The sequence below is a fragment of the Mustela lutreola genome, chromosome 1 (assembly GCF_030435805.1).
Source record: "Mustela lutreola isolate mMusLut2 chromosome 1, mMusLut2.pri, whole genome shotgun sequence".
NCBI lineage: Eukaryota > Metazoa > Chordata > Mammalia > Carnivora > Mustelidae > Mustela > Mustela lutreola.
In genome coordinates this window covers 188,124,773-188,135,656 of record NC_081290.1, presented here as the reverse complement: position 1 = coordinate 188,135,656, position 10,884 = coordinate 188,124,773, and the positions used below count along the sequence as shown (strand labels likewise).

General features: G+C 53.9%; 1 long non-coding RNA gene across 1 annotated transcript in view; it reads left to right on the top strand.

Moving 5' to 3' along the window:
* Positions 1-311: 311 nt before the first annotated feature.
* LOC131820338 (uncharacterized) overlaps positions 312-10,884 on the top strand; it is a 121,167-nt gene continuing 110,594 nt past the window's right edge. The window contains exon 1 of the long non-coding RNA XR_009349592.1: positions 312-377. This is a non-coding gene — a long non-coding RNA (uncharacterized LOC131820338). The remainder of the gene's footprint in view (positions 378-10,884) is intronic.

Genomic DNA, 10,884 nt, shown 5'->3' with positions numbered 1-10,884 from the left:
GGTTTTGTGTCTGGAATCCCAGGGGAGGAGAAGAGACCCCCCCACCCCACTGCCCCAGGTTCTGCTTGGGGCTCCTGCCTGCAGTTTCCTACTGTCAGCAGGCATGACACAGGGCTGCTGTGTGGGCACCGGTGCATGTGAGGTGATTACCCCTTTAATGTTTAATGTGCTGAAAAACCATTAGACCCCGAAATGGACAAGTTCTCAGTTGGTAACTTTAATTATTGTTAAGACTCAGTCACGCCTGCTTATTAGCAATTATGCATGGCATCTCCCAGGGTGCCGTGGGCCTTCCCCTTTCCCTTCCTTCTCCTGAAGAGAGCAGGTTTGCAGAGGGCGGCCTTCCCGTGGCTGGAAGAGGAGCACCAACCACACAGGTAGTTCCCGTTGCTTCCACCAGAGACTGGCCTTGCTTAGGGCGGAGAAGGCCCCTTGTTTCTTCTGGGAGGGGGGAGGAGGGGCCTTGCCGGGTAATCGGGGAGAGTTGGGGGAGGGGGCCAACTGCACATGATACCCTTTACAAAGCCCTTCTCTTCCAGGACCTCATTTCCTGGGGCCATCCCCATTTTACACACAAGCCCACCGAACCTTGGAAGTTTAAGTCACAGCAGTCACCTCCTCGAGAGCCTCCCTTCTGGGAGAGCGGCCCGCTAAAAAGCCCGGGCCATCCCTGCCGTCCGCTGCCCTTGCTCCAGACCAGCCTGGGTCTGCTGGTGCCTGGCCCTTCGGGGACTCTGTCCTGCAAATGGAGAGTTGAGACATGGTCAGCGGGAGGCTGGATGTGGGAGGTGATGGGCAACTGGGAAGCCCAGTTTCAATCACATACACGGAAAGCCAGTCTCTAGGAAGTAAGGCAAGAGCAGATTCATAGAGGCAGAGAGAGGGATGGAGAGAGAGAGGGAGGGAGGGGGAGGGAGGGGGAGGGGGAGGGAGACAGGGGGAGGGGGACAGGGGGAGGAGGAGGGAGAGAGAGAGGGGGAGGGAGAGAGAGAGGAAACACAGAAATCATTCCTGGTTCTTTACTCTCCACTTCAGTGTGAGGTCTGGCTGGCTGAGTGCGCTTCCCTATCCTTTGGTTCCCAGAGATGGCCCTATGCTCTTCCAATAAAGCCCCCTCTCCTGCCCCAGATAGTTCCCTATCCCAAGTCCCTCAGTGAGCTCTGACATAAGCATTTCACGGCCAGCCCAGGTGGTCAGCCGGAGAGAAGGGAGCTCCAGCATTCCTTCTGACTTCGGGGGCCAGGGGGTTCCCGCAGAGCTGTGGGTATGATGTTGATTTCAGGCTGGAAGAAGGGACTGAGAGGAGGCAGCGCCCCCCCGCCCCCCCACCCCCAGACCACCAACAATGCCCATCCTCCCCTGGAGAGGCTTCCTGGAGGACCACCTCTCTCCTACCACCCCCTGCCCAACCCTGGAAACCCTCACACTGGGCAGGCTCAGGGGAGTGGCCGAGCGGAGCCATGAGCCCACAGCCCTGCCTCTAGCCCCAATTTTTAAGAAGGGGAGGGGACACATAACGGAAGGGAAAAACTGAACATGAGTAATGGGCCTGGAATGAGGCATGCGAGATAACACTGAATAATAACGCGTCAAAAACTACAAGATGTATTTTTTTTATTTCCCAGTGGAGTTTCCATTGCGCTAATCCATCACTGTAGAGCAGGCAAGATTATGCTTTCCCCAAAAAACTCTGAGAGATAAATGTGAGTAAATTAGGGTTTATTATATTATTTGGGGTGATATAATTTCCAAGCGGGCCCTTATTAAATTACTTCCTCTGGTGCTGACACCTTGTGCCTGGGTTTCAGCACCTCCGCTTTGCTCCCCTGTCTGAAGCTGCTTTGTATTTTAATGCTTCTCATCATGTGTTGTGGGGGTGGGGTGCCCGCGGAGAGAGCTGGAAAGCATTGCTGCGTCACTGCTCTCCGGCTGGGCTTCTTCCTTGCCAGCCTTCCCGTCATCCCAGCAGCACAAACTCACATCGCATCGATGCTGGGAAAAAATACACAGGCACCCAGCCCAAACCCTCACTGTTCAGGTGGGGAAACTGAGGCCTGGGGAAGAAAAACCAGTTGCCTTAGGTCAGACACATAGGTAGAGACAGAGTTGAGACCCGCATACCTGGAGCTGACTCCCAGGACAGTGCTCATTCTTTGTGTGGGGTCTTTTTGTGCCTGGAAGTCTTTTTGGCTAAGGTCAGCTTCAAGCCCAACAGAAACCCAGGTAATTTAGGAGTTTGGTTGTCTACTATTCAGTCTTCCCAGTGACCCAAAGAAGATCTGAGAGAAGACCTGTGATCTAGTCTTGGTTGGACCACAAAAAAGCTGTGTGAGCTGAAGGAAGTGACTTCACCTCTCTGAGCTTTTATAGTGACTATACCATCTTTATAGCAAAAAGGTTTGGAAGAGCTTCGTGGTTTTCAGACTATGTTTTCAGCAGTGGAACTCCGTTTTGGAACGTTATCTGGGACTCCAACATATAAAATAGTGAAATGCAGAGTTGCAGTAACTGAAGGAGAAGCCTGGGGTTGCATGACCCTCCCTCAGTTTCCCTCCATCTTTGTCCCCCATGGTTTGAAGCCACTGGGCCCAGTTCCAGCATCTGACCCTGAATTTGCCCTGCAGTGTTCTCCTGGCATCCTGACCAGTTCTGCCCAGTCTCCTCCAGCCTTGAGGGTCTCTGATCAAACTCCACAAGGCCGGTCCACACAGCCTGCCCGCTAGGTGCCAACACGCGTAACTTCATGGTCATCAGCCTCGGGGTTGTGCCATTTTTTAGCTGTGTCAGCCTGGGCAAGTCTTTACTTTTAATCTCTCTGAGTCTTTCTCATCCTCTCTGAAATGGGCTAATAAGAATCTTGACCTCAGAAGGCAGTGAGGTTTGAATGAGGAAATACACAAGAGTCTTCGCATGGTATCTGGCATGCTGTAAATTAGCGGGTTGTTATTTTATTTTCTTTATGAATACCACCGTCTTGGTGTTTTTGTTTTTGTTTTGTTCTTGGTGAGGCGTATGTAAGTGCTTATGACACAGTCGATGCTTGACCAGGGGGTATGTGGTGATGTCATTTTTATTAGCTGTTATGATAACAGGCTAAGGGGCTCCCAAGTTGTGCTTGTCCATGCAGACGGGAGCACTAAAGCTGCCCTGACCAGGGTCTGGGCTTCCAGAGAGCACACTAAGGAAGCTGGAAGAAGGACAGTGTGCATCACCATAGGGGCGGGAGCAAAGGACTTAGACAGGGGGCGCTCTTCTCAGGACACAAGAAATTACACAAACCGAGTAGTTTATTTTTTTATTCATCTATTTTTTTAAAGATTTTATTCATTTGAGAAAGGGTTGAGCAGTGGATGGAGGGGCAGAGGGAGAGGGAGAAGCAGACTCCCTGCTGAGCAGGGAGCCCCATATGGGGCTTGATCCCAGGACCCTAAGATCATGACCTGAGCCGAAGGTAGATGCTTAACCGACTGAGCTACCCAGGTGCTGCACAAACTGAATACTTTCAAACAACACCTCTGAACTCGCAGACACATGTTGCTGGGGACTGTAGGGAGAGAACAGGGGTGGTGAGAAGTAGTGTTTGATGGGGACCGAGATTCTGTTTTGCAAGATAAAACCTGTTCTGGAGATCGTTAGTACGGCAATCCACAGGTATTTGACGCCACTGATCTGGACATGAAAAAGATGGTAAATTTTATGTTATATGCATTTAGCCACCATTTAAAAAAAAAAATAAGAAGAAGAAAAGAAAAAGAAAATCATGAGGAAGAAAACAACAAAACCACTACAACACCTAGATCTGACTTCCCAGTACTGTAGGTCAGAAGTCTGGCCAGGAGAAGGCCTGCGGTGACCCAAGCTGACCTCCTGGGACCCAGAGGTTCTGTCCCATTTCCGGGTCTTTCTAGCCTCCTGGCCACTGTGTGGCCCACACAGGTCCTGGTCTCCTCCCCAGTGTCCACACAAAGCAGGGGCCAGCAGCTCACTGGGGCTGCGCCAACCTAGCCAGAAGCAGAGGGGCTGCGTAGATATTTGTTCTCAGCAGGTTGGGGACCCGTTTTTCTGACTTCCCAGTACCAGAAGTACCAGGTCAGAAGTCTGGCGGGGCTCGGAGTAGCCACAAGGCTGACTCAAGGTATTCTCATATGGAGAAGCTGGGGAAAAATCACTTCTGAGCTCATTCAGGCTGTTGACAGTGGTAGGACCGAGGTCCCATTGTCTTGCTGGCTGTTGGCTGCCGGTCACTCTTACCCCTACCCCCAGGCTGCTTTCAAGTACTGTCCACACAGTCCCCTCCACCTTCAAGCCAGCAGCAGCATGTCGTAGCCTCTTGGTTCCAGCCTCTCTGACTTCTCTTCTGTGACCAGCAGGAGAAACTCTGCTGTGAAAGTGCACAGTGATTAGGTCAGCCCCCCCGAATCATCTCTGTGCCTTAAAGTCAACGATTTGGGACTTTAAATATGTCTGCAAGATTGATCACAGCCACACCTAGTTTAGTGTTTGATTGACTTGTTGGGAGAGGAATTTGGGAGGCATTTTACACTTTTGCCCATCCTGGCAGGTATCTTTAGAAGGGGATGGAAGGAGAGGCAGGATTTCCAAGGGCGCAGAAGGGCATTCCGGGTGGAGAGCTCCAGAACGAGGAGGATGAGGAGGCCCTGAGCCCTGGGCTGGATGGTGTCTGTGGGGTGGGAGAGGCAGGCCTAGCGTGTGAGTGTGGTGCTGAAGCCTGTTCCTGAGACATGGCCCAAACCAGTGGGGGAAGTAGCAGAAATGGTCTTCTTTGCTCTCCATACGAAGAGCTTGTTTCCTTTCTTCCTTCATTCTGTTATTCACCTATTCTATAGGTATTGTGGGGTACCCGCCATGGGCCAGGTCTGTGCTAGATTCGGAGCACACAGTGGTATGTGAGCAAGGTGGGCTTGAGCCTTGCCCGCGACGTGCACTTGGAATCCAGGCAGGAGAGATGAGCGAAGAGGGGCCTCCTGTGCAAAGGGGAGTGTCGCGGGGGTGGGGGGGAGCCACTGGAAGGTTCCTTGTCCCAGGGCCCTGTTTAGAGTGGATGGAACAGGAGCCCCTTGTCTCCATTGGAAGGTGGAGGGGGACAGTGGCCCCGAGAAGGGTCATCTGGGGGGTGCTTACCCAGGCCCCTTTTGCCTTTTGCCAGAAGAAGTCCAGTGCTGGCACTGGGAGGAGCCCAGAATTGTCCCGAAATGCCTAGTTCTGGGGGAAAGGGGTGCAGAAGGAAGTACAAAACTGTTTGATCAGAGTCTGGCCCCTGGGAAAGAGATAAGTGTCTTTTTCTTGGCAGCTGCAGCAAAAGGAGCAATCATCGGAAGGTGGCATTTTGCATTAAAATTGTTCCCACCAGCCAGTGACATTTTCTTGTTCCTTCTGGTCAGGAGACCTTTCAGTGCCACAGATTCAAATGACTCAGGAGTCAGAATTTCTTTCCCTCTGGGGGAAAAGCCAATCCAGTCACCCTGGGGTGGACGTACAGATTAGCGGAGGTTAAAAAAGCAGATGAACTAGTGACACAGGAAGGACCAGTGTGAGTGAGGGCATGGAAGGAGGCAAACTGTGTTCTGGGCCTCCCAACTGTTGTGTCTGTGAGGGTAGCAGGTCCCTCACGTGCCTTCGTCCCCGTGGGGAGAGGCCCTCAGCGTGCTCACCGAGGACAGTGGTGGAAGGTGTGCATGGGAGCCAGTGTGTGTGTGTGTGTGTTTGTGTGTGTGTGTGTCCACACGTGCCCACAGGGGCAAGCCAGCCCTTACTGGAGCCTGGGCGTGTGTGTGTGACCACATAGCTCCTGAAGGGTTGTCCTGTGGTCTGTCTGAGGGGTGGGTGGCAGCTGACCCTTCTGGCTCGTCGCCCACCTACCCACAGTCCTCCCATCTTGGTGAGGGGTCGCACCGCGGGGCCAGCTGTCAAGCCCCAAGCCTTTCCTCCCTTGCTTTCCTCTCAAGTTCAAATTTCTCCTCTTCAGATAGACCTTTTGTTACCAATTCAGCCAACATACCTCCTTTGGCGGTCCTAGAGGTATGCTCCATTTCAGTACAGATTCCTTTCCTTTGCAGGCTTATCTCTGCAGGAACTTATCTTGTTCTGTGCTTGTTTATATGATAGTGTCCTCCACCCTCTCCAGAATGCAGCTCCCTGAGAGCAGGGATGGCTTTCCGGAACGTATTCCCAGGAGGCACTCAGGGAAGGCTTTGTAAAATGAGTGATGAACCGACTGGTTGCCTTGCGTTGCCCCAGGAGCTGACGGAGGTCTTAGAAGAGCTGTTGGAGGCATTACGCCACAGACCAGATTAGCACATGAAGGAGTGAGTTCCCTGTCAGGGAAAGCATTCACAGACAGCCTGAGTGAATGCTGTTAGCTTTCCACACCCGTGGATTACCACCTGAGTGCCCTATTGTGGGACACAAAGTCATCAAGATCTGGTCCCAGCGCACCTCCCCAGCCTCATACCTCCTGTCTGCGTGGCCTGGAAAGCCCTTTCTTTCTTCCTTGATGTAAACTCTTTCTCAACCCTCTAGCCAGTGCTCCAGAATTCATGCGCTGTGAAGTTATCCTTGACTCTCCAGGCAGAACCCTGTCCCTGAGGCTTTGTCACCGCTCCTGGGACCCTTTGGTATGCACAGCCTCGCTCCGACCACTCTGGTATATTCGCCGGTGCACCCCACAATAAACCCAAACTGCTTGGAGACAAAGCTTGTAGCTAGACATCCTAGGGCACAGGGTAGGAGGACTGGCAGGACGGTGAAAGGTGCAGGTACCATGAATGTGTCTTCTGTTCTCTGACCCACCCCCCACACCCCGGATCCCTCTGATCTGACGACCACCAGATCCTTTCTTATAACTCCTGGGCTCAGCTTGAGAGCCTCCGATGCCCCGGGGAAGGCAGTAACCAGCTGACTATACAGACTCCCGGGGAGCCAAGGACTGGGGGCGGGGGGGTCCTTCCCCAAGCTTGAGTCACTGGGCAGAGGGACTCAAACTCTGGCCACCAAGGAAGCTTACCAAGCTCCTCCTTACTATGGCCCAGATGGATTGTTCAGGGGAGACCCCAGGAAGAGACACTGCTTTTGGGGAGACCAGGGCTGGGTGAGGAAGGAAGAATTGAGCCCCAGAGATACCCAGTGTCAGTGTGCATCCCCCCAGAGACGCAGAGAGCAAAGAACAAGTGGCAGAGGGCCGGGGAGGGGCCATCCTGGGGAAGATAGGAGCGGGCCCCCTGCAGCAGGATGCCAGTCTTGGAGCAGGCTGGGCTTGTGGGTGTACACAGGCAGCAGAGAGCCCTGGGGAGGCCTCGAGGGGCACCACCCTGAACCTGAAGTTGGAAGCCAGAGGTCCAGTCTGACTCTGCCACTTCCTAAGCACACAACTTTGGGTGAGAGTCTCCAATTCATCCAAGCCTCGGTTTCTCATCAACGAAAGGGCTTAAACACTGTATTGTGCACTATCTCATTTAATCTTCGTGGTGTCTCTCTGAGGGAAGCACTGTTTTATTTCCCATCTTACAGATGAGGAAACCAAGGCTTATGCCAAATAACTTGTGCCTAGCCATGCTGTTAGCCAGTGCTGGGCTTTGAACCAGTGCCCTGTCTTGCTGTGCACACAGGTCCTCTGCCGCTACTCTACCCTGCCTGGCAATTCCTGCCAGACCTCGTGCCCAGGCCCAGTGTAAAGATCTGATAGTGTGAGATGCTCACATGTGAGCAGGACTTGCATGTGGGACTGTGGCCATGGGGTCTGGGCTCAGGGCAGCCCCTTCTCCGGGACGCGGCTCCCCTCCCCCAGCCAGCTCTCACTGGGCCGCCCCCCGGGGCAGGTGCAGGCTGCTGCCCTCTCTGCCTGCTTCGGCTGCTGCTAAACTTTACACTGGGCTCTGTCATTAGCCCAACAACAAGCTCCCTGTTTGACTAGCCCTGTCCAAATTTGCTCGGCGCGAGCAGGAGCCCATGGTAAGTAAACGGTTTTCTGTTGATATTTGAGCACTAATGAAGAGGCAGCGAGCGGGCCCATTAATAACTGAGGAGATGATTGTGTTTGCAGAAGGCCTGTATACAGCGTGTCGGCCTGCCCAGACAGGGCCCGCCTCCTTATTGATTTCCCAATAAGCCGCCGTGATGCTCTCGCTCTCTGCACTGGCGGGAGGCACCCTCCGTGCAGGCCCAGGGTTAGATTTCCTTTCCCTGGGTGCCGCGACCCCACAGAGGCCCTGCTCAGCCTGCCACTCAGGGGGCGGTGGGAGCTTCATTCATTTCTCATTCATTCATTCAACATGCCTGGGTGGAGCGTCTTCTATGCACAGCTCATTCGGCCAGTAGGAAGTCCCTGTCCCCACCTAGAAACAGAGACTGCCCTCAACCTCACCTGGGGGCTTGGTCCCTGATCCCTCTGGGTAGACATACAGGCAAAAGCTGATTCTCTGCGGACCTCTGACCGTGCACCAGATGGTAACTTGTCACCATGTGCTGCCCACCAGAGCCCTCTACCTCCTTCTTGAACTGACCAATTGCCTAACCTGTGATGGAGGTCTGGCAGTCCTGGGGTATTGTCTGTCCTCCCCATGCTGTCCTTTAACCTTGAGATCCAACAGGCTCAGCTTGGGCATTTCTGGTTTGGGAAAGGGTAGTTAGTTATGGACAAGGACTATAACATGGCTGGAGGCCTACTCATCCTCCCTGCTGGGAACCTTCCAGATCCTGAGCTCTCTGGGGAGATGCAACAGCAGATCCAGGGCCAGGGCTCCAGGAAGCATGCCAGGCCTCCCAGCCTGAGCCTGGTTTGGGGGAGGATCATTTCTGGCCTGTCTTGAATGGGACATCAGGATGACCAAGGCCATATCTTATCTGATGAACTCCTAGTCTGGTAGAGAAGGCTGACCTGTGAAAAATACTGCAAAGCCTGGGTCCAGGGCTGTGGCAGCAGAGAGAAGGGTGCTGGAAGTCAGGGAGGACTTCCCAAAAGAGGTGATATTTAAGCAGGTTCTTTAAAGCTGGCTAGGGGTTTTTAGAAGACATAGTGACTGCTCCCATGGGTGAGGAAGGAAAAGAATAAGGTCTGCCATTGATGGTAGTCCGCAAAGAGAGCCAGATTTGTGTCTTCTGACCAGGATAGATTTTTGGTGGAAGGATTTTGTCAGGCAGCTCCTTGAGTTGGAATTGGGGTGCTATGTTGGGCTTAGAGTGAGATGCTCCTGGAGGAACACCTTCCTGGGCAGGGTGTTAGTGCCCACAACTCTTCCCTCATTGGAGTACTCCTGAGAAAAGATGAAGTAAGGCATGGGGTTGGGAGTCAGGCCACTCCCTCTCTCATCCTAGCCTGGTCATGAACCGCAAGAGTGACTTCACTTCTCGGAGCCTTCAGTTCCTGATCTGTAGAATGAAGCTGGTAACAGCTGCCTCCGCCAAAGGGGAGAAACAGTTGGGGTAGTAGAATAGGAAACGCTATGAAGAAAAGCCGTGCAGTGCTGGGAGCCTGTCAGCATACCAAGAAACACAACCCAAGCATCTGTATTTAGCTTTGGTCCCCCGGTAGACAGGTAGCTCTCATACACTCTGTTCCCCTCCCCAACTGACATCATAGCAGTCTTCTCCGGCAATGGCCCTGGAGAGGCAGCGGGCAACGCCCATCAACAGACACTGCGAGAAAACCGTACTGGGAGGGTCTCAGAGCCGGATGGAGATGGTCTCGGACTCAGGACCAAGGAACTGGGCACAAAGGATTGAGGAAGATGCCTGAGCTGGCCCTAAGGAAGCCAGCCTTGGCATTGCGTCCTCTCTCCCAGGACACAGAGGCCCCTGGTAGGGCCGCTGGCTTGAGTACCCTCCAGCAGAGGACCCCCAGCACCTGGTCAGTAGGGCCATTCAGAGTCCCCTCAGGAAGGAGTGAGGAGTGAGAGGCCAACCCACAGGGCCTGTCCCGCTCAGCCCTTTGTTCGGGCCCCAGCCTGCCTCCCTCTCTCACTCTCATCTCTGGGATCGGCATGAAACTGGGGCTGCAGAGGGCCAGCGCTCCTGCTGGCTGGAATCTCCAGGTTAGTGGGTGTCTTTGACCAGATTCTAATGAGGGGAGAGGAGGTGCTGGCAGGAGTGATCTCCTTTCTACCACCCTCCTTGGCACACCGCCTTGTGCTACTTACCGTTGCTCGTTGAGAGCTGGAAAGAATGAGCCACAGCTCTCCTGCCAGCTCCTGGCCCTTAACCCCAGGCTAGCACAGCCGGCTGGAATGGCAGGTACCATCATGCAGGCCAGACCTCCCCGGGTCTTGGCTGCTGACAAGGGACTGGATATTGGAATCAGCCAGCTCTGGAATCACTGGTCCTAACCACCTTCTTCTGGAAACTGGAGAGGAGTGCTAGAATGAAGGGCAAGATCTGAGTCATAGCTGGAATCTTCAGAGGCGGCCCAGGGTGGCCACACGTGCATGTAGGTGATGGCGCTGCCCCCACAGGGGAGCTGTTCATGGACCCAGAGCCATGCAGACTGCCGAGTCTTGCAGCTCTGGCTCACTGCCCTGGAACGAGCATATGGCGGCGTGGGAGGAATGGCTTCTCCCTCCCTCAGCATTCTGCCGTGTCCCCCTCTATGGATCTGCAGCTCTCCCGCAGCAGTCTCTAGAATTGCTTCTGCTCTGCCCTCTGTGCTTTCAATTGCTTCCTCTCTCCAAAGGAGTTGGCGAGATGGGAAGAGGGGCCCGCACCAGAGTGGCCTGGGCACCCTTCCTCTCTCTCTCTCCTGCCAGGACTGCCCTGTCTGCAAGGTGCCTGCCTTCTTCTCCTCCTCGCTGGAGTGATGTCTACCCTGTAGGGAGAAGACCTGCAGTTCCAAGTGCAAAGTTCAGTTTCTGAGCAAAACTATGAGGAGCCCGGCTG